Source organism: Pelobates fuscus, chromosome 7 (genome assembly GCF_036172605.1).
Source record: "Pelobates fuscus isolate aPelFus1 chromosome 7, aPelFus1.pri, whole genome shotgun sequence".
In the NCBI taxonomy this organism is placed as follows: Eukaryota; Metazoa; Chordata; class Amphibia; order Anura; family Pelobatidae; genus Pelobates; species Pelobates fuscus.
In genome coordinates this window covers 11,569,268-11,595,797 of record NC_086323.1, presented here as the reverse complement: position 1 = coordinate 11,595,797, position 26,530 = coordinate 11,569,268, and the positions used below count along the sequence as shown (strand labels likewise).

General features: G+C 48.8%; 1 protein-coding gene across 1 annotated transcript in view; it reads right to left on the bottom strand.

The window, feature by feature from the left end:
• Positions 1 to 26,530, bottom strand: part of LOC134569099 (uncharacterized) — a 55,077-nt gene that overhangs the window by 1,536 nt on the left and 27,011 nt on the right. The gene's annotated exons all lie outside the window — the stretch shown is intronic.

Below are 26,530 nucleotides of genomic sequence, written 5' to 3'. Positions count from 1 at the left end.
TAGAGGGAGTGGGGTATAGTGACACAGTAACAGAGGGATTGAGGGCCCTGCTCAGTGAGTTTACATGTTAGAGGGAGTGGGGTATAGTGACACAGTAACAGAGGGATTGAGGGCCTGCTCAGTGAGTTTACATGTTAGAGGGAGTGGGGTATAGTGACACAGTAACAGAGGGATTGAGGACCTGCTCAGTGAGTTTACATGCTAGAGGGAGTGGGGTATAGTGACACAGTAATAGAGGGATTGAGGGCCTGCTCAGTGAGTTTACATGTTAGAGGGAGTGGGGTATAGTGACACAGTAATAGAGGGATTGAGGGCCCTGCTCAGTGAGTTTACATGTTAGAGGGAGTGGGGTATAGTGACACAGTAACAGAGGGATTGAGGGCCTGCTCAGTGAGTTTACATGTTAGAGGGAGTGGGGTATAGTGACACAGTAACAGAGGGATTGAGGACCTGCTCAGTGAGTTTACATGCTAGAGGGAGTGGGGTATAGTGACACAGTAATAGAGGGATTGAGGGCCTGCTCAGTGAGTTTACATGTTAGAGGGAGTGGGGTATAGTGACACAGTAATAGAGGGATTGAGGGCCCTGCTCAGTGAGTTTACATGTTAGAGGGAGTGGGGTATAGTGACACAGTAACAGAGGGATTGAGGTCCTGCTCAGTGAGTTTACATGCTAGAGGGAGTGGGGTATAGTGACACAGTAACAGAGGGATTGAGGGCCCTGCTCAGTGAGCTTACATGTTAGAGGGAGTGGGGTATAGTGACACAGTAACAGAGGGATTGAGGTCCTGCTCAGTGAGTTTACATGCTAGAGGGAGTGGGGTATAGTGACACAGTAACAGAGGGATTGAGGGCCTGCTCAGTGAGTTTACATGTTAGAGGGAGTGGGGTATAGTGACAGTAACAGAGGGATTGAGGGCCTGCTCAGTGAGTTTACATGTTAGAGGGAGTGGGGTATAGTGACAGTAACAGAGGGATTGAGGGCCTGCTCAGTGAGTTTACATGTTAGAGGGAGTGGGGTATAGTGACAGTAACAGAGGGATTGAGGGCCCTGCTCAGCGAGTTTACATGTTAGAGGGAGTGGGGTATAGTGACACAGTAACAGAGGGATTGAGGGCCCTGCTCAGTGAGTTTACATGTTAGAGGGAGTGGGGAATAGTGACACAGTAACAGAGGGATTGAGGGCCTGCTCAGTGAGTTTACATGTTAGAGGGAGTGGGGAATAGTGACACAGTAACAGAGGGATTGAGGGCCCTGCTCAGTGAGTTTACATGTTAGAGGGAGTGGGGTATAGTGACAGTAACAGAGGGATTGGGGGCCCTGCTCAGTGAGTTTACATGTTAGAGGGAGTGGGGTATACTGACACAGTAACAGAGGGATTGAGGGCCCTGCTCAATGAGTTTACATGTTAGAGCGAGTGGGGTATAGTGACACAGTAACAGAGGGATTGAGGGCCCTGCTCAGTGAGTTTACATGTTAGAGGGAGTGGGGTATAGTGACACAGTAACAGAGGGATTGAGGGCCTGCTCAGTGAGTTTACATGTTAGAGGGAGTGGGGTATAGTGACACAGTAACAGAGGGATTGAGGGCCCTGCTCAGTGAGTTTACATGTTAGAGGGAGTGGGGTATAGTGACAGTAACAGAGGGATTGAGGGCCCTGCTCAGTGAGTTTACATGTTAGAGGGAGTGGGGTATAGTGACACAGTAACAGAGGGATTGAGGGCCCTGCTCAGTGAGTTTACATGTTAGAGGGAGTGGGGTATAGTGACACAGTAACAGAGGGATTGAGGGCCTGCTCAGTGAGTTTACATGTTAGAGGGAGTGGGGTATAGTGACACAGTAACAGAGGGATTGAGGGCCCTGCTCAGTGAGTTTACATGTTAGAGGGAGTGGGGTATAGTGACACAGTAACAGAGGGATTGAGGACCTGCTCAGTGAGTTTACATGCTAGAGGGAGTGGGGTATAGTGACACAGTAACAGAGGGATTGAGGCCCTGCTCAGTGAGTTTACATGTTAGAGGGAGTGGGGAATAGTGACACAGTAACAGAGGGATTGAGGGCCTGCTCAGTGAGTTTACATGTTAGAGGGAGTGGGGTACAGAGGGATTGAGGGCCTGCTCAGTGAGTTTACATGTTAGAGGGAGTGGGGTATAGTGACACAGTAACAGAGGGATTGAGGCCCTGCTCAGTGAGTTTACATGTTAGAGGGAGTGGGGTATAGTGACACAGTAACAGAGGGATTGAGGGCCCTGCTCAGTGAGTTTACATGTTAGAGGGAGTGGGGTATAGTGACACAGTAACAGAGGGATTGAGGGCCCTGCTCAGTGAGTTTACATGTTAGAGGGAGTGGGGTATAGTGACACAATAACAGAGGGATCGAGGACCCGCTCAGTGAGTTTACATGTTAGAGGGAGTGGGGTATAATGACACAGTAACAGAGGGATTAAGGGCCTGCTCAGTGAGTTTACATGCTAGAGGGAGTGGGGTATAGTGACACAGTAACAGAGGGATTGAGGGCCTGCTCAGTGAGTTTACATGCTAGAGGGAGTGGGGTATAGTGACACAGTAACAGAGGGATTGAGGGCCTGCTCAGTGAGCGTACATGTTAGAGGGAGTGGGGTATAGTGACACAGTAACAGAGGGATTGAGGGCCCTACTCAGTGAGGTTACATGCTAGAGGGTGAGGGCTATAGTGACACAGTAACAGAGGGATTGAGGGCCTGCTCAGTGAGTTTACATGTTAGAGGGAGTGGGGTATAGTGACACAGTAACAGAGGGATTGAGGGCCCTGCTCAGTGAGTTTACATGTTAGAGGGAGTGGGGTATAGTGACACAGTAACAGAGGGATTGAGGGCCCTGCTCAGTGAGTTTACATGTTAGAGGGAGTGGGGTATAGTGACACAGTAACAGAGGGATTGAGGGTCCTGCTCAATGAGTTTACATGTTAGAGGGAGTGGGGTATAGTGACACAGTAACAGAGGGATTGAGGGCCCTGCTCAGTGAGTTTACATGTTAGAGGGAGTGGGGTATAATGACACAGTAACAGAGGGATTGAGGGCCCTACTCAGTGAGGTTACATGCTAGAGGGTGAGGGCTATAGTGACACAGTAACAGAGGGATTGAGGGCCCTGCTCAGTGAGTTTACATGTTAGAGGGAGTGGGGTATAGTGACAGTAACAGAGGGATTGAGGGCCCTGCTCAGTGAGTTTACATGTTAGAGGGAGTGGGGTATAGTGACACAGTAACAGAGGGATTGAGGGCCCTGCTCAGTGAGTTTACATGTTAGAGGGAGTGGGGTATAGTGACACAGTAACAGAGGGATTGAGGGCCCTGCTCAGTGAGTTTACATGTTAGAGGGAGTGGGGTATAGTGACACAGTAACAGAGGGATTGAGGGCCTGCTCAGTGAGTTTACATGTTAGAGGGAGTGGGGTATAGTGACACAGTAACAGAGGGATTGAGGGCCCTGCTCAGTGAGTTTACATGTTAGAGGGAGTGGGGTATAGTGACACAGTAACAGAGGGATTGAGGGCCCTGCTCAGTGAGTTTACATGTTAGAGGGAGTGGGGTATAGTGACACAGTAACAGAGGGATTGAGGCCCCGCTCAGTGAGTTTACATGTTAGAGGGAGTGGGGTATAATGACACAGTAACAGAGGGATTGAGGGCCCTACTCAGTGAGGTTACATGCTAGAGGGTGAGGGCTATAGTGACACAGTAACAGAGGGATTGAGGGCCCTGCTCAGTGAGTTTACATGTTAGAGGGAGTGGGGTATAGTGACAGTAACAGAGGGATTGAGGGCCCTGCTCAGTGAGTTTACATGTTAGAGGGAGTGGGGTATAGTGACACAGTAACAGAGGGATTGAGGGCCCTGCTCAGTGAGTTTACATGTTAGAGGGAGTGGGGTATAGTGACACAGTAACAGAGGGATTGAGGGCCCTGCTCAGTGAGTTTACATGTTAGAGGGAGTGGGGTATAGTGACACAGTAACAGAGGGATTGAGGGCCTGCTCAGTGAGTTTACATGTTAGAGGGAGTGGGGTATAGTGACACAGTAACAGAGGGATTGAGGGCCCTGCTCAGTGAGTTTACATGTTAGAGGGAGTGGGGTATAGTGACACAGTAACAGAGGGATTGAGGGCCCTGCTCAGTGAGTTTACATGTTAGAGGGAGTGGGGTATAGTGACACAGTAACAGAGGGATTGAGGGTCCTGCTCAATGAGTTTACATGTTAGAGGGAGTGGGGTATAGTGACACAGTAACAGAGGGATTGAGGGCCCTGCTCAGTGAGTTTACATGTTAGAGGGAGTGGGGTATAGTGACACAGTAACAGAGGGATTGAGGGTCCTGCTCAATGAGTTTACATGTTAGAGGGGGTGGGGTATAGTGACACAGTAACAGGGGGATTGAGGGTCCTGCTCAATGAGTTTACATGTTAGAGGGAGTGCGGTATAGTGACACAGTAACAGAGGGATTGAGGGTCCTGCTCAATGAGTTTACATGTTAGAGGGAGTGGGGTATAGTGACACAGTAACAGAGGGGTTGAGGGCCTGCTCAGTGAGTTTACATGTTAGAGGGAGTGGGGTATAGTGACACAGTAACAGAGGGATTGAGGGCCTGCTCAGTGAGTTTACATGTTAGAGGGGGTGGGGTATAGTGACACATTAACAGAGGGATTGAGGGCCCTGCTCAGTGAGTTTACATGCTAGAGGGAGTGGGGTATAGTGACACAGTAACAGAGGGATTGAGGGTCCTGCTCAGTGAGTTTACATGTTAGAGGGAGTGCGGTATAGTGACAGTAACAGAGGGGTTGAGGGCCTGCTCAGTGAGTTTACATGTTAGAGGGAGTGCGGTATAGTGACAGTAACAGAGGGGTTGAGGGCCTGCTCAGTGAGTTTACATGTTAGAGGGAGTGGGGTATAGTGACACAGTAACAGAGGGATTGAGGGCCCTGCTCAGTGAGTTTACATGTTAGAGGGAGTGCGGTATAGTGACAGTAACAGAGGGGTTGAGGGCCTGCTCAGTGAGTTTACATGCTAGAGGGAGTGGGGTATAGTGACACAGTAACAGAGGGATTGAGGGCCTGCTCAGTGAGTTTACATGTTAGAGGGAGTGAGGTATAGTGACACAGTAACAGAGGGATTGAGGGCCTGCTCAGTGAGTTTACATGTTAGAGGGAGTGGGGTATAGTGACACAGTAACAGAGGGATTGAGGGCCTGCTCAGTGAGTTTACATGTTAGAGGGAGTGGGGTATAGTGACACAGTAACAGAGGGATTGAGGTCCCTGCTCAGTGAGTTTACATGTTAGAGGGAGTGGGGTATAGTGACACAGTAACAGAGGGATTGAGGGCCTGCTCAGTGAGTTTACATGTTAGAGGGAGTGGGGTATAGTGACACAGTAACAGAGGGATTGAGGGCCTGCTCAGCGAGTTTACATGTTAGAGGGAGTGGGGTATAGTGACACAGTAACAGAGGGATTGAGGCCCTGCTCAGTGAGTTTACATGTTAGAGGGAGTGGGGTATAGTGACACAGTAACAGAGGGATTGAGGTCCCTGCTTAGTGAGTTTACATGTTAGAGGGAGTGGGGTATAGTGACACAGTAACAGAGGGATTGAGGGCCCCGCTTAGTGAGTTTACATGTTAGAGGGAGTGGGGTATAGTGACACAGTAACAGAGGGATTGAGGGCCTGCTCAGTGAGTTTACATGTTAGAGGGAGGGGGATATAGTGAAAGTAACAGAGGGATTGGGGCCCTGCTCAGTGAGTTTACATGCTAGAGGGAGTGGGGTATAGTGACACAGTAACAGAGGGATTGAGGGCCTGCTCAGTGAGTTTACATGTTAGAGGGAGTGGGGTATAGTGACACAGTAACAGAGGGATTGAGGGCCCCGCTTAGTGAGTTTACATGTTAGAGGGAGTGGGGTATAGTGACACAGTAACAGAGGGATTGAGGGCCTGCTCAGTGAGTTTACATGTTAGAGGGAGTGGGGTATAGTGACACAGTAACAGAGGGATTGAGGTCCCTGCTTAGTGAGTTTACATGTTAGAGGGAGTGGGGTATAGTGACACAGTAACAGAGGGATTGAGGGCCCCGCTTAGTGAGTTTACATGTTAGAGGGAGTGGGGTATAGTGACACAGTAACAGAGGGATTGAGGGCCTGCTCAGTGAGTTTACATGTTAGAGGGAGGGGGATATAGTGAAAGTAACAGAGGGATTGGGGCCCTGCTCAGTGAGTTTACATGCTAGAGGGAGTGGGGTATAGTGACACAGTAACAGAGGGATTGAGGGCCTGCTCAGTGAGTTTACATGTTAGAGGGAGTGGGGTATAGTGACACAGTAACAGAGGGATTGAGGTCCCTGCTCAGTGAGTTTACATGTTAGAGGGAGTGGGGTATAGTGACACAGTAACAGAGGGATTGAGGGCCCTGCTCAGTGAGTTTACATGTTAGAGGGAGTGGGGTATAGTGACAGTAACAGAGGGATTGAGGGCCCTGCTCAGTGAGTTTACATGTTAGAGGGAGTGGGGTATAGTGACACAGTAACAGAGGGATTGAGGGCCCTGCTCAGTGAGTTTACATGTTAGAGGGAGTGGGGTATAGTGACACAGTAACAGAGGGATTGAGGCCCTGCTCAGTGAGTTTACATGCTAGAGGGAGTGGGGTATAGTGACACAGTAACAGAGGGATTGAGGGCCCTGCTCAGTGAGTTTACATGTTAGAGGGAGTGGGGTATAGTGACAGTAACAGAGGGATTGAGGGCCCTGCTCAGTGAGTTTACATGTTAGAGGGAGTGGGGTATAGTGACACAGTAACAGAGGGATTGAGGGCCCTGCTCAGTGAGTTTACATGTTAGAGGGAGTGGGGTATAGTGACACAGTAACAGAGGGATTGAGGGCCCTGCTCAGTGAGTTTACATGTTAGAGGGAGTGGGGTATAGTGACACAGTAACAGAGGGATTGAGGGCCCTGCTCAGTGAGTTTACATGTTAGAGGGAGTGGGGTATAGTGACACAGTAACAGAGGGGTTGAGGGCCCTGCTCAGTGAGTTTACATGCTAGATGGAGTGGGGTATAGTGACACAGTAACAGAGGGATTGAGGCCCCGCTCAGTGAGTTTACATGTTAGAGGGAGTGGGGTATAGTGACACAGTAACAGAGGGGTTGAGGGCCCTGCTCAGTGAGTTTACATGTTAGAGGGAGTGGGGTATAGTGACAGTAACAGAGGGGTTGAGGGCCTGCTCAGTGAGTTTACATGTTAGAGGGAGTGCGGTATAGTGACAGTAACAGAGGGGTTGAGGGCCTGCTCAGTGAGTTTACATGTTAGAGGGAGTGGGGTATAGTGACACAGTAACAGAGGGATTGAGGGCCCTGCTCAGTGAGTTTACATGTTAGAGGGAGTGCGGTATAGTGACAGTAACAGAGGGGTTGAGGGCCTGCTCAGTGAGTTTACATGCTAGAGGGAGTGGGGTATAGTGACACAGTAACAGAGGGATTGAGGGCCTGCTCAGTGAGTTTACATGTTAGAGGGAGTGAGGTATAGTGACACAGTAACAGAGGGATTGAGGGCCTGCTCAGTGAGTTTACATGTTAGAGGGAGTGGGGTATAGTGACACAGTAACAGAGGGATTGAGGGCCTGCTCAGTGAGTTTACATGTTAGAGGGAGTGGGGTATAGTGACACAGTAACAGAGGGATTGAGGTCCCTGCTCAGTGAGTTTACATGTTAGAGGGAGTGGGGTATAGTGACACAGTAACAGAGGGATTGAGGGCCCTGCTCAGTGAGTTTACATGTTAGAGGGAGTGGGGTATAGTGACAGTAACAGAGGGATTGAGGGCCCTGCTCAGTGAGTTTACATGTTAGAGGGAGTGGGGTATAGTGACACAGTAACAGAGGGATTGAGGGCCCTGCTCAGTGAGTTTACATGTTAGAGGGAGTGGGGTATAGTGACACAGTAACAGAGGGATTGAGGCCCTGCTCAGTGAGTTTACATGCTAGAGGGAGTGGGGTATAGTGACACAGTAACAGAGGGATTGAGGGCCCTGCTCAGTGAGTTTACATGTTAGAGGGAGTGGGGTATAGTGACAGTAACAGAGGGATTGAGGGCCCTGCTCAGTGAGTTTACATGTTAGAGGGAGTGGGGTATAGTGACACAGTAACAGAGGGATTGAGGGCCTGCTCAGTGAGTTTACATGCTAGAGGGAGTGGGGTATAGTGACACAGTAACAGAGGGATTGAGGGCCCTGCTCAGTGAGTTTACATGTTAGAGGGAGTGGGGTATAGTGACACAGTAACAGAGGGATTGAGGGCCTGCTCAGTGAGTTTACATGTTAGAGGGAGGGGGATATAGTGAAAGTAACAGAGGGATTGAGGGCCTGCTCAGTGAGTTTACATGTTAGAGGGAGTGGGGTATAGTGACACAGTAACAGAGGGATTGAGGGCCCTGCTCAGTGAGTTTACATGTTAGAGGGAGTGGGGTATAGTGACAGTAACAGAGGGATTGAGGGCCCTGCTCAGTGAGTTTACATGTTAGAGGGAGTGGGGTATAGTGACACAGTAACAGAGGGATTGAGGGCCCTGCTCAGTGAGTTTACATGTTAGAGGGAGTGGGGTATAGTGACACAGTAACAGAGGGATTGAGGCCCTGCTCAGTGAGTTTACATGCTAGAGGGAGTGGGGTATAGTGACACAGTAACAGAGGGATTGAGGCCCTGCTCAGTGAGTTTACATGTTAGAGGGAGTGGGGTATAGTGACACAGTAACAGAGGGATTGAGGTCCCTGCTTAGTGAGTTTACATGTTAGAGGGAGTGGGGTATAGTGACACAGTAACAGAGGGATTGAGGGCCCCGCTTAGTGAGTTTACATGTTAGAGGGAGTGGGGTATAGTGACACAGTAACAGAGGGATTGAGGGCCTGCTCAGTGAGTTTACATGTTAGAGGGAGGGGGATATAGTGAAAGTAACAGAGGGATTGGGGCCCTGCTCAGTGAGTTTACATGCTAGAGGGAGTGGGGTATAGTGACACAGTAACAGAGGGATTGAGGGCCTGCTCAGTGAGTTTACATGTTAGAGGGAGTGGGGTATAGTGACACAGTAACAGAGGGATTGAGGGCCCCGCTTAGTGAGTTTACATGTTAGAGGGAGTGGGGTATAGTGACACAGTAACAGAGGGATTGAGGGCCTGCTCAGTGAGTTTACATGTTAGAGGGAGGGGGATATAGTGAAAGTAACAGAGGGATTGGGGCCCTGCTCAGTGAGTTTACATGCTAGAGGGAGTGGGGTATAGTGACACAGTAACAGAGGGATTGAGGGCCTGCTCAGTGAGTTTACATGCTAGAGGGAGTGGGGTATAGTGACACAGTAACAGAGGGATTGAGGGCCCTGCTCAGTGAGTTTACATGTTAGAGGGAGTGGGGTATAGTGACACAGTAACAGAGGGATTGAGGGCCCTGCTCAGTGAGTTTACATGTTAGAGGGAGTGGGGTATAGTGACACAGTAACAGAGGGATTGAGGGCCCTGCTCAGTGAGTTTACATGTTAGAGGGAGTGGGGTATAGTGACAGTAACAGAGGGATTGAGGGCCCTGCTCAGTGAGTTTACATGTTAGAGGGAGTGGGGTATAGTGACACAGTAACAGAGGGATTGAGGGCCCTGCTCAGTGAGTTTACATGTTAGAGGGAGTGGGGTATAGTGACACAGTAACAGAGGGATTGAGGCCCTGCTCAGTGAGTTTACATGCTAGAGGGAGTGGGGTATAGTGACACAGTAACAGAGGGATTGAGGGCCCTGCTCAGTGAGTTTACATGTTAGAGGGAGTGGGGTATAGTGACAGTAACAGAGGGATTGAGGGCCCTGCTCAGTGAGTTTACATGTTAGAGGGAGTGGGGTATAGTGACACAGTAACAGAGGGATTGAGGGCCCTGCTCAGTGAGTTTACATGTTAGAGGGAGTGGGGTATAGTGACACAGTAACAGAGGGATTGAGGGCCCTGCTCAGTGAGTTTACATGTTAGAGGGAGTGGGGTATAGTGACACAGTAACAGAGGGATTGAGGGCCCTGCTCAGTGAGTTTACATGTTAGAGGGAGTGGGGTATAGTGACACAGTAACAGAGGGGTTGAGGGCCCTGCTCAGTGAGTTTACATGCTAGATGGAGTGGGGTATAGTGACACAGTAACAGAGGGATTGAGGCCCCGCTCAGTGAGTTTACATGTTAGAGGGAGTGGGGTATAGTGACACAGTAACAGAGGGGTTGAGGGCCCTGCTCAGTGAGTTTACATGTTAGAGGGAGTGGGGTATAGTGACACAGTAACAGAGGGATTGAGGGCCTGCTCAGTGAGTTTACATGTTAGAGGGAGTGGGGTATAGTGACACAGTAACAGAGGGATTGAGGGCCCTGCTCAGTGAGTTTACATGTTAGAGGGAGTGGGTTATACTGACACAGTAACAGAGGGATTGAGAGCCCTGCTCAGTGTGTTTACATGTTAGAGGGAGTGGGGTATAGTGACACAGTAACAGAGGGATTGAGGCCTGCTCAGTGAGTTTACATGTTAGAGGGAGTGGGTTATAGTGACACAGTAACAGAGGGATTGAGGGCCTGCTCAGTGAGGTTACATGTTAGAGGGAGTGGGGTATAGTGACACAGTAACAGAGGGATTGAGGCCTGCTCAGTGAGTTTACATGTTAGAGGGAGTGGGTTATAGTGACACAGTAACAGAGGGATTGAGAGCCCTGCTCAGTGTGTTTACATGTTAGAGGGAGTGGGTTATAGTGACACAGTAACAGAGGGATTGAGGGCCTGCTCAGTGAGGTTACATGTTAGAGGGAGTGGGGTATAGTGACACAGTAACAGAGGGATTGAGGCCTGCTCAGTGAGTTTACATGTTAGAGGGAGTGGGTTATAGTGACACAGTAACAGAGGGATTGAGGCCCTGCTCAGTGAGTTTACATGTTAGAGGGAGTGGGGTATAGTGACACAGTAACAGAGGGATTGAGGACCTGCTCAGTGAGGTTACATGTTAGAGGGAGTGGGGTATAGTGACACAGTAACAGAGGGATTGAGGCCCTGCTCAGTGAGTTTACATGTTAGAGGGAGTGGGGTATAGTGACACAGTAACAGAGGGATTGAGGGCCCTGCTCAGTGAGTTTACATGTTAGAGGGAGTGGGTTATAGTGACACAGTAACAGAGGGATTGAGGCCCTGCTCAGTGAGTTTACATGTTAGAGGGAGTGGGGTATAGTGACACAGTAACAGAGGGATTGAGGCCCTGCTCAGTGAGTTTACATGTTAGAGGGAGTGGGGTATAGTGACACAGTAACAGAGGGATTGAGGGCCTGCTCAGTGAGTTTACATGTTAGAGGGAGTGGGTTATAGTGACACAGTAACAGAGGGATTGAGGGCCCTGCTCAGTGAGCTTACATGCTAGAGGTAGTGGGGTATAGTGACACAGTAACAGAGGGATTGGGGGCATGCTCAGTGAGTTTACATGTTAGAGGGAGTGGGGTATAGTGACACAGTAACAGAAGGATTGGGGGCATGCTCAGTGAGTTTACATGTTAGAGGGAGTGGGGTATAGTGACACAGTAACAGAGGGATTGGGGGCATGCTCAGTGAGTTTACATGTTAGAGGGAGTGGGGTATAGTGACAGTAACAGAGGGATTGAGGACCTGCTCAGTGAGTTTACATGCTAGAGGGAGTGGGGTATAGTGACACAGTAACAGAGGGATTGAGGCCCTGCTCAGTGAGTTTACATGTTAGAGGGAGTGGGGTATAGTGACACAGTAACAGAGGGATTGAGGTCCCTGCTTAGTGAGTTTACATGTTAGAGGGAGTGGGGTATAGTGACACAGTAACAGAGGGATTGAGGGCCCCGCTTAGTGAGTTTACATGTTAGAGGGAGTGGGGTATAGTGACACAGTAACAGAGGGATTGAGGGCCTGCTCAGTGAGTTTACATGTTAGAGGGAGGGGGATATAGTGAAAGTAACAGAGGGATTGGGGCCCTGCTCAGTGAGTTTACATGCTAGAGGGAGTGGGGTATAGTGACACAGTAACAGAGGGATTGAGGGCCTGCTCAGTGAGTTTACATGTTAGAGGGAGTGGGGTATAGTGACACAGTAACAGAGGGATTGAGGGCCCCGCTTAGTGAGTTTACATGTTAGAGGGAGTGGGGTATAGTGACACAGTAACAGAGGGATTGAGGGCCTGCTCAGTGAGTTTACATGTTAGAGGGAGGGGGATATAGTGAAAGTAACAGAGGGATTGGGGCCCTGCTCAGTGAGTTTACATGCTAGAGGGAGTGGGGTATAGTGACACAGTAACAGAGGGATTGAGGGCCTGCTCAGTGAGTTTACATGCTAGAGGGAGTGGGGTATAGTGACACAGTAACAGAGGGATTGAGGGCCCTGCTCAGTGAGTTTACATGTTAGAGGGAGTGGGGTATAGTGACACAGTAACAGAGGGATTGAGGGCCCTGCTCAGTGAGTTTACATGTTAGAGGGAGTGGGGTATAGTGACACAGTAACAGAGGGATTGAGGGCCCTGCTCAGTGAGTTTACATGTTAGAGGGAGTGGGGTATAGTGACAGTAACAGAGGGATTGAGGGCCCTGCTCAGTGAGTTTACATGTTAGAGGGAGTGGGGTATAGTGACACAGTAACAGAGGGATTGAGGGCCCTGCTCAGTGAGTTTACATGTTAGAGGGAGTGGGGTATAGTGACACAGTAACAGAGGGATTGAGGCCCTGCTCAGTGAGTTTACATGCTAGAGGGAGTGGGGTATAGTGACACAGTAACAGAGGGATTGAGGGCCCTGCTCAGTGAGTTTACATGTTAGAGGGAGTGGGGTATAGTGACAGTAACAGAGGGATTGAGGGCCCTGCTCAGTGAGTTTACATGTTAGAGGGAGTGGGGTATAGTGACACAGTAACAGAGGGATTGAGGGCCCTGCTCAGTGAGTTTACATGTTAGAGGGAGTGGGGTATAGTGACACAGTAACAGAGGGATTGAGGGCCCTGCTCAGTGAGTTTACATGTTAGAGGGAGTGGGGTATAGTGACACAGTAACAGAGGGATTGAGGGCCCTGCTCAGTGAGTTTACATGTTAGAGGGAGTGGGGTATAGTGACACAGTAACAGAGGGGTTGAGGGCCCTGCTCAGTGAGTTTACATGCTAGATGGAGTGGGGTATAGTGACACAGTAACAGAGGGATTGAGGCCCCGCTCAGTGAGTTTACATGTTAGAGGGAGTGGGGTATAGTGACACAGTAACAGAGGGGTTGAGGGCCCTGCTCAGTGAGTTTACATGTTAGAGGGAGTGGGGTATAGTGACACAGTAACAGAGGGATTGAGGGCCTGCTCAGTGAGTTTACATGTTAGAGGGAGTGGGGTATAGTGACACAGTAACAGAGGGATTGAGGGCCCTGCTCAGTGAGTTTACATGTTAGAGGGAGTGGGTTATACTGACACAGTAACAGAGGGATTGAGAGCCCTGCTCAGTGTGTTTACATGTTAGAGGGAGTGGGGTATAGTGACACAGTAACAGAGGGATTGAGGCCTGCTCAGTGAGTTTACATGTTAGAGGGAGTGGGTTATAGTGACACAGTAACAGAGGGATTGAGGGCCTGCTCAGTGAGGTTACATGTTAGAGGGAGTGGGGTATAGTGACACAGTAACAGAGGGATTGAGGCCTGCTCAGTGAGTTTACATGTTAGAGGGAGTGGGTTATAGTGACACAGTAACAGAGGGATTGAGAGCCCTGCTCAGTGTGTTTACATGTTAGAGGGAGTGGGTTATAGTGACACAGTAACAGAGGGATTGAGGGCCTGCTCAGTGAGGTTACATGTTAGAGGGAGTGGGGTATAGTGACACAGTAACAGAGGGATTGAGGCCTGCTCAGTGAGTTTACATGTTAGAGGGAGTGGGTTATAGTGACACAGTAACAGAGGGATTGAGGCCCTGCTCAGTGAGTTTACATGTTAGAGGGAGTGGGGTATAGTGACACAGTAACAGAGGGATTGAGGACCTGCTCAGTGAGGTTACATGTTAGAGGGAGTGGGGTATAGTGACACAGTAACAGAGGGATTGAGGCCCTGCTCAGTGAGTTTACATGTTAGAGGGAGTGGGGTATAGTGACACAGTAACAGAGGGATTGAGGGCCCTGCTCAGTGAGTTTACATGTTAGAGGGAGTGGGTTATAGTGACACAGTAACAGAGGGATTGAGGCCCTGCTCAGTGAGTTTACATGTTAGAGGGAGTGGGGTATAGTGACACAGTAACAGAGGGATTGAGGCCCTGCTCAGTGAGTTTACATGTTAGAGGGAGTGGGGTATAGTGACACAGTAACAGAGGGATTGAGGGCCTGCTCAGTGAGTTTACATGTTAGAGGGAGTGGGTTATAGTGACACAGTAACAGAGGGATTGAGGGCCCTGCTCAGTGAGCTTACATGCTAGAGGTAGTGGGGTATAGTGACACAGTAACAGAGGGATTGAGGGCCTGCTCAGTGAGGTTACATGTTAGAGGGAGTGGGGTATAGTGACACAGTAACAGAGGGATTGAGGCCTGCTCAGTGAGTTTACATGTTAGAGGGAGTGGGTTATAGTGACACAGTAACAGAGGGATTGAGAGCCCTGCTCAGTGTGTTTACATGTTAGAGGGAGTGGGTTATAGTGACACAGTAACAGAGGGATTGAGGGCCTGCTCAGTGAGGTTACATGTTAGAGGGAGTGGGGTATAGTGACACAGTAACAGAGGGATTGAGGCCTGCTCAGTGAGTTTACATGTTAGAGGGAGTGGGTTATAGTGACACAGTAACAGAGGGATTGAGGCCCTGCTCAGTGAGTTTACATGTTAGAGGGAGTGGGGTATAGTGACACAGTAACAGAGGGATTGAGGACCTGCTCAGTGAGGTTACATGTTAGAGGGAGTGGGGTATAGTGACACAGTAACAGAGGGATTGAGGCCCTGCTCAGTGAGTTTACATGTTAGAGGGAGTGGGGTATAGTGACACAGTAACAGAGGGATTGAGGGCCCTGCTCAGTGAGTTTACATGTTAGAGGGAGTGGGTTATAGTGACACAGTAACAGAGGGATTGAGGCCCTGCTCAGTGAGTTTACATGTTAGAGGGAGTGGGGTATAGTGACACAGTAACAGAGGGATTGAGGCCCTGCTCAGTGAGTTTACATGTTAGAGGGAGTGGGGTATAGTGACACAGTAACAGAGGGATTGAGGGCCTGCTCAGTGAGTTTACATGTTAGAGGGAGTGGGTTATAGTGACACAGTAACAGAGGGATTGAGGGCCCTGCTCAGTGAGCTTACATGCTAGAGGTAGTGGGGTATAGTGACACAGTAACAGAGGGATTGGGGGCATGCTCAGTGAGTTTACATGTTAGAGGGAGTGGGGTATAGTGACACAGTAACAGAAGGATTGGGGGCATGCTCAGTGAGTTTACATGTTAGAGGGAGTGGGGTATAGTGACACAGTAACAGAGGGATTGGGGGCATGCTCAGTGAGTTTACATGTTAGAGGGAGTGGGGTATAGTGACAGTAACAGAGGGATTGAGGACCTGCTCAGTGAGTTTACATGTTAGAGGGAGTGGGGTATAGTGACACAGTAACAGAGGGATTGAGGCCCTGCTCAGTGAGTTTACATGTTAGAGGGAGTGGGGAATAGTGACACAGTAACAGAGGGATTGAGGGCCCTGCTCAGTGAGTTTACATGTTAGAGGGAGTGGGGTATAGTGACAGTAACAGAGGGATTGAGGGCCATGCTCAGTGAGTTTACATGCTAGAGGGAGTGCGGTATAGTGACACAGTAACAGAGGGATTGAGGGCCTGCTCAGTGAGTTTACATGTTAGAGAGAGTGGGGTATAGTGACACATTAACAGAGGGATTGAGGGCCCTGCTCAGTGAGTTTACATGTTAGAGGGAGTGGGGTATAGTGACACAGTAACAGGGGGATTGAGGGCCCTGCTCAGTGAGTTTACATGTTAGAGGGAGTGGGGTATAGTGACAGTAACAGAGGGATTGAGGACCTGCTCAGTGAGTTTACATGTTAGAGGGAGTGGGGTATAGTGACACAGTAACAGAGGGATTGAGGACCTGCTCAGTGAGTTTACATGTTAGAGGGAGTGGGGTATAGTGACACAGTAACAGAGGGATTGAGGGCCCTGCTCAGTGAGTTTACATGTTAGAGGGAATGGGGTATAGTGACACAGTAACAGATGGATTTAGGGCCCTGCTCAATGAGTTTACATGTTAGAGGGAGTGGGGTATAGTGACACAGTAACAGAGGGATTGAGGGCCCTGCTCAGTGAGTTTACATGTTAGAGGGAGTGGGGTATAGTGACACAGTAACAGAGGGATTGAAGACCTGCTCAGTGAGTTTACATGTTAGAGGGAGTGGGGTATAGTGACACAGTAACAGAGGGATTGAAGACCTGCTCAGTGAGTTTACATGTTAGAGGGAGTGGGGTATAGTGACACAGTAACAGAGGGATTGAGGGCCCTGCTCAGTGAGTTTACATGTTAGAGGGAATGGGGTATAGTGACACAGTAACAGATGGATTTAGGGCCCTGCTCAATGAGTTTACATGTTAGAGGGAGTGGGGTATAGTGACACAGTAACAGAGGGATTGAGGGCCCTGCTCAGTGAGTTTACATGCTAGAGGGAGTGGGGTATAGTGACACAGTAACAGAGGGATTGAGGGCCCTGCTCAATGAGTTTACATGTTAGAGGGAGTGGGGTATAGTGACACAGTAACAGAGGGATTGAGGCCCTGCTCAGTGTGTTTACATGCTAGAGGGAGTGGGGTATAGTGACACAGTAACAGATGGATTTAGGGCCCTGCTCAATGAGTTTACATGTTAGAGGGAGTGGGGTATAGTGACACAGTAACAGAGGGATTGAGGGCCTGCTCAGTGAGTTTACATGCTAGAGGGAGTGGGGTATAGTGACACAGTAACAGAGGGATTGAGGGCCCTGCTCAGTGAGTTTACATGCTAGAGGGAGTGGGGTATAGTGACACAGTAACAGAGGGATTGAGGACCTGCTCAGTGAGTTTACATGTTAGAGGGAGTGGGGTATAGTGACACAGTAACAGAGGGATTGAGGACCTGCTCAGTGAGTTTACATGCTAGAGGGAGTGGGGTATAGTGACACAGTAACAGAAGGATTGAGGGCCTGCTCAGTGAGTTTACATGTTAGAGGGAGTGGGGTATAGTGACACAGTAACAGAAGGATTGAGGCCCTGCTCAGTGAGCTTACATGTTAGAGGGAGTGGGGAATAATGACACAGTAACAGAGGGATTGAGGGCCTGCTCAGTGAGTTTACATGCTAGAGGGAGTGGGGTATAGTGACACAGTAACAGAGGGATTGAGGCCCTGCTCAGTGAGTTTACATGTTAGAGGGAGTGAGGTATAGTGACAGTAACAGAGGGATTGAGGGCCTGCTCAGTGAGTTTACATGTTAGAGGGAGTGGGGTATAGTGACACAGTAACAGAGGGATTGAGGGCCCTGCTTAGTGAGTTTACATGCTAGAGGGAGTGGGGTATAGTGACACAGTAACAGAGGGATTGAGGGTCCTGCTCAGTGAGTTTACATGTTAGAGGGAGTGAGGTATAGTGACAGTAACAGAGGGATTGAGGGCCTGCTCAGTGAGTTTACATGTTAGAGGGAGTGGGGTATAGTGACACAGTAACAGAGGGATTGAGGTCCCTGCTCAGTGAGTTTACATGTTAGAGGGAGTGGGGTATAGTGACACAGTAACAGAGGGATTGAGGGCCTGCTCAGTGAGTTTACATGTTAGAGGGAGTGGGGTATAGTGACACAGTAACAGAGGGATTGAGGCCCTGCTCAGTGAGTTTACATGTTAGAGGGAGTGGGGTATAGTGACACAGTAACAGAGGGATTGAGGGCCCTGCTCAGTGAGTTTACATGTTAGAGGGAGTGGGGTATAGTGACACAGTAACAGAGGGATTGAGGGCCTGCTCAGTGAGATTACATGTTAGAGGGAGTGGGGTATAATGACACAGTAACAGAGGGATTGAGGCCCTGCTCAGTGAGTTTACATGTTAGAGGGAGTGGGGTATAGTGACACAGTAACAGAGGGATTGAGGGCCCTGCTCAGTGAGTTTACATGTTAGAGGGAGTGGGGTATAGTGACACAGTAACAGAGGGATTGAGGGCCTGCTCAGTGAGTTTACATGTTAGAGGGAGTGAGGTATAGTGACAGTAACAGAGGGATTGAGGGCCTGCTCAGTGAGTTTACATGTTAGAGGGAGTGGGGTATAGTGACACAGTAACAGAGGGATTGAGGGCCCTGCTCAGTGAGTTTACATGTTAGAGGGAGTGGGGAATAGTGACACAGTAACAGAGGGATTGAGGGCCTGCTCAGTGAGTTTACATGTTAGAGGGAGTGGGGTATAGTGACACAGTAACAGAGGGATTGAGGACCTGCTCAGTGAGCTTACATGTTAGAGGGAGTGGGGTATAGTGACACAGTAACAGAGGGATTGAGGGCCCTGCTCAGTGAGTTTACATGTTAGAGGGAGTGGGGTATAGTGACACAGTAACAGAGGGATTGAGGCCCTGCTCAGTGAGTTTACATGTTAGAGGGAGTGGGGTATAGTGACACAGTAACAGAGGGATTGAGGCCCTGCTCAGTGAGTTTACATGTTAGAGGGAGTGGGGTATAGTGACACAGTAACAGAGGGATTGAGGCCCTGCTCAGTGAGTTTACATGTTAGAGGGAGTGGGGTATAGTGACAGTAACAGAGGGATTGAGGCCCTGCTCAGTGAGTTTACATGTTAGAGGGAGTGGGGTATAGTGACACAGTAACAGAGGGGTTGAGGGCCCTGCTCAGTGAGTTTATATGTTAGAGGGAGTGGGGTATAGTGACAGTAACAGAGGGATTGAGGCCCTGCTCAGTGAGTTTACATGTTAGAGGGAGTGGGGTATAGTGACACAGTAACAGAGGGATTGAGGGCCCTGCTCAGTGAGTTTACATGTTAGAGGGAGTGGGGTATAGTGACACAGTAACAGAGGGATTGAGGGCCCTGCTCAGTGAGTTTACATGTTAGAGGGAGGGGGGGTATAGTGACAGTAACAGAGGGATTGAGGCCCTGCTCAGTGAGTTTACATGTTAGAGGGAGTGGGGTATAGTGACACAGTAACAGAGGGATTGAGGGCCCTGCTCAGTGAGTTTACATGTTAGAGGGAGTGGGGTATAGTGACACAGTAACAGAGGGATTGAGGCCCTGCTCAGTGAGTTTACATGTTAGAGGGAGTGGGGATATAGTGACACAGTAACAGAGGGATTGAGGCCCTGCTCAGTGAGTTTACATGTTAGAGGGAGTGGGGTATAGTGACACAGTAACAGAGGGATTGAGGCCCTGCTCAGTGAGTTTACATGTTAGAGGGAGTGAGGTATAGTGACACAGTAACAGAGGGATTGAGGCCCTGCTCAGTGAGTTTACATGTTAGAGGGAGTGGGGTATAGTGACACAGTAACAGAGGGATTGAGGCCCTGCTCAGTGAGTTTACATGTTAGAGGGAGTGGGGTATAGTGACACAGTAACAGAGGGATTGAGGGCCATGCTCAGTGAGTTTACATGCTAGAGGGAGTGGGGTATAGTGACACAGTAACAGAGGGATTGAGGGCCTGCTCAGTGAGCTTACATGTTAGAGGGAGTGGGGCATAGTGACACAGTAACAGAGGGATTGAGGCCCTGCTCAGTGAGTTTACATGTTAGAGGGAGTGGGGTATAGTGACACAGTAACAGAGGGATTGAGGCCCTGCTCAGTGAGTTTACATGTTAGAGGGAGTGGGGTATAGTGACACAGTAACAGAGGGATTGAGGCCCTGTTCAGTGAGTTTACATGTTTGAGGGAGTGGGGTATAGTGACACAGTAACAGAGGGATTGAGGGCCATGCTCAGTGAGTTTACATGTTAGAGGGAGTGGGGTATAGTGACACAGTAACAGAGGGATTGAGGCCCCGCTCAGTGAGTTTACATGTTAGAGGGAGTGGGGTATAGTGACACAGTAACAGAGGGATTGAGGGCCCTGTTCAGTGAGTTTACATGTTAGAGGGAGTGGGGTATAGTGACACAGTAACAGAGGGATTGAGGCCCTGCTCAGTGAGTTTACATGTTAGAGGGAGTGGGGTATAGTGACACAGTAACAGAGGGATTGAGGGCCCTGTTCAGTGAGTTTACATGTTAGAGGGAGTGGGGTATAGTGACACAGTAACAGAGGGATTGAGGCCCTGCTCAGTGAGTTTACATGTTAGAGGGAGTGGGGTATAGTGACACAGTAACAGAGGGATTGAGGCCCTGCTCAGTGAGTTTACATGTTAGAGGGAGTGGGGAATAGTGACACAGTAACAGAGGGATTGAGGGCCCTGCTCAGTGAGTTTACATGTTAGAGGGAGTGGGGTATAGTGACACAGTAACAGAGGGATTGAGGCCCTGCTCAGTGAGTTTACATGCTAGAGGGAGTGGGGTATAGTGACACAGTAACAGAGGGATTGAGGGCCTGCTCAGTGAGTTTACATGTTAGAGGGAGTGGGGTATAGTGACACAGTAACAGAGGGATTGAGGGCCTGCTCAGTGAGCTTACATGCTAGAGGGAGTGGGGTATAGTGACACAGTAACAGAGGGATTGAGGGCCTGCTCAGTGAGTTTACATGTTAGAAGGAGTGGGGTATAGCGACACAGTAACAGAGGGATTGAGGGTCCTGCTCAGTGAGTTTACATGTTAGAGGGAGTGGGCACACCCTAATCCCCGCGGCACGCCTATGCATTGAGACCGGCAGGGGAGATCTCTGGATCTCCCCTGCCGGCTCATGCAGAGCCGGCGCTATCCGAGCGCCGGCTCTGCATGAGCCGGCAGTGAGGGAGGCAGGAGAGGACCCGGGGAGCTATTGCCAGCAGCTCCGCCGGGTTCCTCTCGCGAGATCTGAGCGTTGCCGCGGCAACGCTCAGATCTCGCGTGAGTGAACTCTAGCCCTGCGGGGCTAGAGTTCACTCTCCTCTGGACCACCAGGGATGGCAGCAGCAGCAGGATCCCCCCTCCCAGGCATAAGGTAAGAAGGGAGGGGGGATAACTGATCTGCCTCCACCTCCACTGGACCACCAGGGACAAGGAACAAGAATCCCCCCTCCCCACATAAAGTAAGAAGGGAGGGGGGATATTTAGTTATGTACCCCCACCTCCACCCCCCACAATCACCCACCCACAGACACACAGCACCCACACACATACAGCACCCACACACATACAGCACCCACACACATACAGCACCCACACACATACAGCACCCACACACACATACAGCACCCACACACACATACAGCACCCACACACACATACAGCACCCACACACACATACAGTACCCACACACACAGCACCCTCACAAACACAAACAGGACCCTAACAAACACACACACACACAAAACACTACCAGTACCCTCACACACAAACAGCACCCTGACACACAGTACATTTACAGCACCCTCACAAGTGCACACACACACACACAAACAGCATCCTGACACACAGTACATTCACAGCACCCTCACAAGCACGCACACACAAACACCCTCACCCACATAGTACACTACCAGCACACACACATCACACTAACAGCACCCTCACACAGCACACACACAGCTTTGTGTGTGTGTGTGTAAATATGTGTATATATATACATACATATACATATATATATATAAAAAAGAAAAAGAGACCTTGCACTCCAACTTACTTGATTGTAGACCCGGTGCTAGATTGCACTAAATAGATATAGCCAAAGAAAATCAGCACTCCCAGGATTTGTATCAAAAATGAAAATAAGTCTTTATTCCAACGGTCAACGTTTCAGTTCCGCTAGGGAACTTTCATCAGGACAGAATACACACATTTAAAAAATAGACATTGTTTAAATAAGGAAGGTAAATCAGTGAAACTCACAGTTCAGATGTGCAGGGGGATAATCATCCTTCCAAACGAGCGTCTGGGCGATTGCAGGAGGCAAATGTCTCTCTGTTCGCGCGCTCAGGTTACTTCCTGGTTACTCGCGTCCTCCATCACCATGGAGACGTCGGGCGCATGCGCAATAGGTATATTTGCTCTCACTGCAGTCACCCCTCGCTCGGAAGTTAGGATTTGCGCATTGTATCAACTGATAAATAGTTTCAGAACCCTCAAACTGCCGGACAAAAAAATATATACTCATTTGGTTAATAGCATACAGAGAAACACTACTATTATATATAAATAAATGTGATTGCAAAAAATAAAGCGTGCTAGTGTATATGAATGCCATATTCCATGGCCCAATGTTACATTGAAGTGGACATTATGTCATATCATTATGTCTCTCAATTAGAATATACAATATATACAATATATACTATATATAAATATATATATAAAGAATTATAATTACGTGAACCTCCTAGGTGTTACTAAATATATATTTGTTATTGATGTATTATCATTATTATTATAAATATAATAAGTTGTCCAAAATGTATTGATGGCCTATTTTTATTCTTAATTTATGTTTTTTTGGTTTTTAAACTAAAATCAGTTTATGAGGTTGTATTGATTATACATCAGTATATATCATCAGGGTAATTGGTTTGACCATGGTTCTGGACATGGTGCAGGAGGAGTTAAGGATTTTCTGCTTGTGATGCTTCATATATTATTTCGGTTTCTTAGAGGTAAAGAATTTTCCCCACAGTCCAGGACACAGTGGCATACAGGAACTTATGTACAGATTTGGCACAGATCATGTCACATTAATCAAGTTTTTATTTTTTTCTTATATATCCTGATGTAGTTATGTATCAGGGAGTCTTTGGAGTATTTTTGTAAAAATAGCACTTGGATTAGGCACTATTCTTTTTTCAATATGCACCATACCAGTTTGTTTGATTAGTTAACTCCTTTTTTTATAATAATAATGATAATACATCAATAACAAATATATATTTAGTAACACCTAGGAGGTTCACGTAATTATAATTCTTTATATATATATTTATATATATATATTGTATATATTGTATATTCTAATTGAGAGACATAATGATATGACATAATGTCCACTTCAATGTAACATTGGGCCATGGAATATGGCATTCATATACACTAGCACGCTTTATGTTTTTGCAATCACATTTATTTATATATAATAGTAGTGTTTCTCTGTATGCTATTAACCAAATGAGTATATATTTTTTTGTCCGGCAGTTTGAGGGTTCTGAAACTATGTATCAGTTGATACAATGCGCAAATCCTAACTTCCGAGCGAGGGGTGACTGCAGTGAGAGCAAATATACCTATTGCGCATGCGCCCGACGTCTCCATGGTGATGGAGGACGCGAGTAACCAGGAAGTAACCTGAGCGCGCGAACAGAGAGACATTTGCCTCCTGCAATCGCCCAGACGCTTGTTTGGAAGGATGATTAGCCCCCTGCACATCTGAACTGTGAGTTTCACTGATTACCTTCCTTATTTAAACAATGTCTATTTTTTAAATGTGTGTATTCTGTCCTGATGAAAGTTCCCTAGCGGAACTGAAACGTTGACCGTTGGAATAAAGACTTATTTTCATTTTTGATACAAATCCTGGGAGTGCTGATTTTCTTTGGCTACATATATATATATATATATATATATATATATATATATATATATATATATATATACACGCCGCGTGTGCTTGTGCTTGAGGGTGCACACCCTAATGCAATAGGCTGCGCACGCCTATGGGAGTGGGGTATAGTGACAGTAACAGAGGGATTGAGGGCCCTGCTCAGTGAGTTTACATGCTAGAGGGAGTGGGGTATAGTGACACAGTAACAGAGGGATTGAGGGCCCTGCTCAGTGAGTTTACATGCTAGAGGGAGTGGGGTATAGTGACACAGTAACAGAGGGATTGAGGGCCCTGCTCAGTGAGTTTACATGCTAGAGGGAGTGAGGTATAGTGACACAGTAACAGAGGGATTGAGGCCCTACTCAGTGAGTTTTGCATGCTAGAGGGAGTGGGGGTATAGTGACACAAAGTGTATATCCAATGGCCATGAGAGGTAAGAGGTATATCCAATAGCCATGAGAGGTAAGAGTTAGGACCCACCTAAGAGGTCTGCCTTGACGTGGCAGGTGGGCATACCCTCTCATGGTCATTGGAGGTAACTAAACCTCAATTTGTTTAAAAATATATAGGGATGTGGAAAGAGCGCAGGTAACTCTTTTCCTTTGGTTTTTACTATTTGTATTTTGGCTGATATGTACTATGGCCAGAAGTAATGGGAGTTTGAGCGCAGGACTACTTTCTTTGTATTTGTGCTCTATTACATTGTCTGCCTACCTTTAAGTCATCAGAAATAATTACCCCTAAATCCCTTTCCTCAGATGTTGAGGTCAGGTCTCTATCAAATATTCTGTACTCTGCCCTTTGTTTGTTTTTTTTTGTTTGTTTTTTGCCAATCTTCGTTTTTATTGAAGCATAGTATACATGTGTACAGTAAATAAACAACTCGAAAGCTTACAGAATCCAAGTATATTACAATACATATGGTAATGCTAGCTCCCTTTTTCATGTTTGTATTCCCTCTCCCTGCTTCTGTGTTAAACTGAACAACCGAGCGCAACTGCGCAAACTGAACTCTAGAACGTTTTCTTTACGTCCCTATGGGGGAAAGTTAGGTTAAGGGTATCTTGTCTGGGGGGGTCTAACCCTTTCTCCGCCTTCGCCCGGATCGTGTGTTTGGCTTAATGTAATGGCAGTACTGCTGTCGTGGACGGTTCAAGTGCGTGCCCGGGAGCCCGTGCTCCGCACTCTGCGTTAACGGGTCAGTGTCCGTTATCTGTCTGGGCATTGTTGGTGTAAGGTCAGTCATGTGTGGGAAGGGAGAGAAAAAAAAAGGGGGGGAGGGAAGAAGTGAAGGGAGATGTCGGCCAGGGCGGCGGGGGGCCACCAGATGTGCAGGTCCGTGCCGTCATCCGCCTCACATCTCCAGCAGCTGGCCGTTGGTTTTAGGCCCATCCGGAAGAGTCGGGAGGGCGTCCTATACCAGCAAGTCATGAGCTTATAGTTCATCTCTTGCAATTTCGCACTAGTCGTACCTTGGTGCGTGAGGGTGTGTATCTTCTCCCAATCAGGGTTCGTGAGAGTGGCACCCGTGGCTCGTTCCCAGTTAGATTGGTATGTCGCCGGGGGGCTCCGAGTTGCAGTCAGTAACATGGAGTACAGCGTGGAGACACCCTTCGATATTCGCCTCCCCTCCGCGCAGTGGGCCTCGAAGCTAGTCAACGCCCTGTGTACCAGCTGCTTGCCCGGTAAGGATTGGTAGAAATGCCGAACTTATTGGTATCTGAATCGGGTCAACCCAGTTGGGGGTGTCAGGGAGGTTAAAGTTTCCAGGGGTTTCAACTGACCCCCCGTGCACCAGTCCCCTAAGTATGGTTTGTCCGGGCTTCCCAGCCCAGCCACATCTCTCGGCGCCAGCCCTCCCGCAATCTCAGGGTTGTAGATCACCGGGACTAGCGGGGTCAGGTTAGTCGTTAGTTCTAACTTGTAGCGTATAGTGGACCACACTTGTAGGGTTGCCCCAATGAGCGGGTGCCTCCGGATGTCCCTCGTCTGTATAGGTTTCAGTAGCCACGTGACCCAAGGTATTCGCTCCCTGACTTGTGCGCGTTCTAGGTTGACTCATTGCTTATCGGTGTCGGGTACGTGCCAGTCCACCACTCTGAGGAGGTGTGCCGCTTGATAGTAAGTTTGGAGCGAAGGCAGTGCTACTCCACCTTGGCATTTTGGGCGAATCAACTGTCTGAGTCTGGCTGCACCCGCAGCCCACACAAATTGTCTGATGGCCGTGGTCAGGGAGCCGAAGAAGGTCCTGGGGAGGTTGATGGGGATTGTCTGGAACAAATACAGGAGCCGCGGCAAAAGGTTAATTTTGACCGCGTTTATTCTCCCGAACCAGGATACACAAGTCGCGCCCCATCTCTTCATATCCGTCCCGAGCGTCGCCAATAGGGGCAGAAAGTTGTCGGGGAACAGCCTGGTCAAGTCCTTCGTCAGCCAGATGCCGAGGAATTTAATGCGCTGTGAGCACCACCTGAAGGGGAAGTTCCCCCTTAGTTGGGTTGTCAGGCTAGGGGGTAGACAGAGCGGCAGCGCCTCAGACTTATCCGGGTTCAATTTTAAGTTGGAGAGCGCCCCATATGTCCGAAAGGCCCGAAGTAGATTTGGTAGTGTCACCGTCGGGTTTGCAATAAAAAATAGCAGGTCATCTGCGTATGCAGCTACCTTATGTTCTCCACCCCCCACGACGAACCCTGTGATACCCCCATCCTGTTTGACTGCCGCCAGGAACGGTTCTAGCGTGAAGGCAAACAGGAGGGGGGACAGGGGGCACCCCTGTCGCGTCCCATTGCTAATCGAGAAGACAGGGGACAGGGCACCGTTTATCCTCAGGCGGGCCTTGGGGGTCGCATATAGGGCCGCTATCAAGGCCT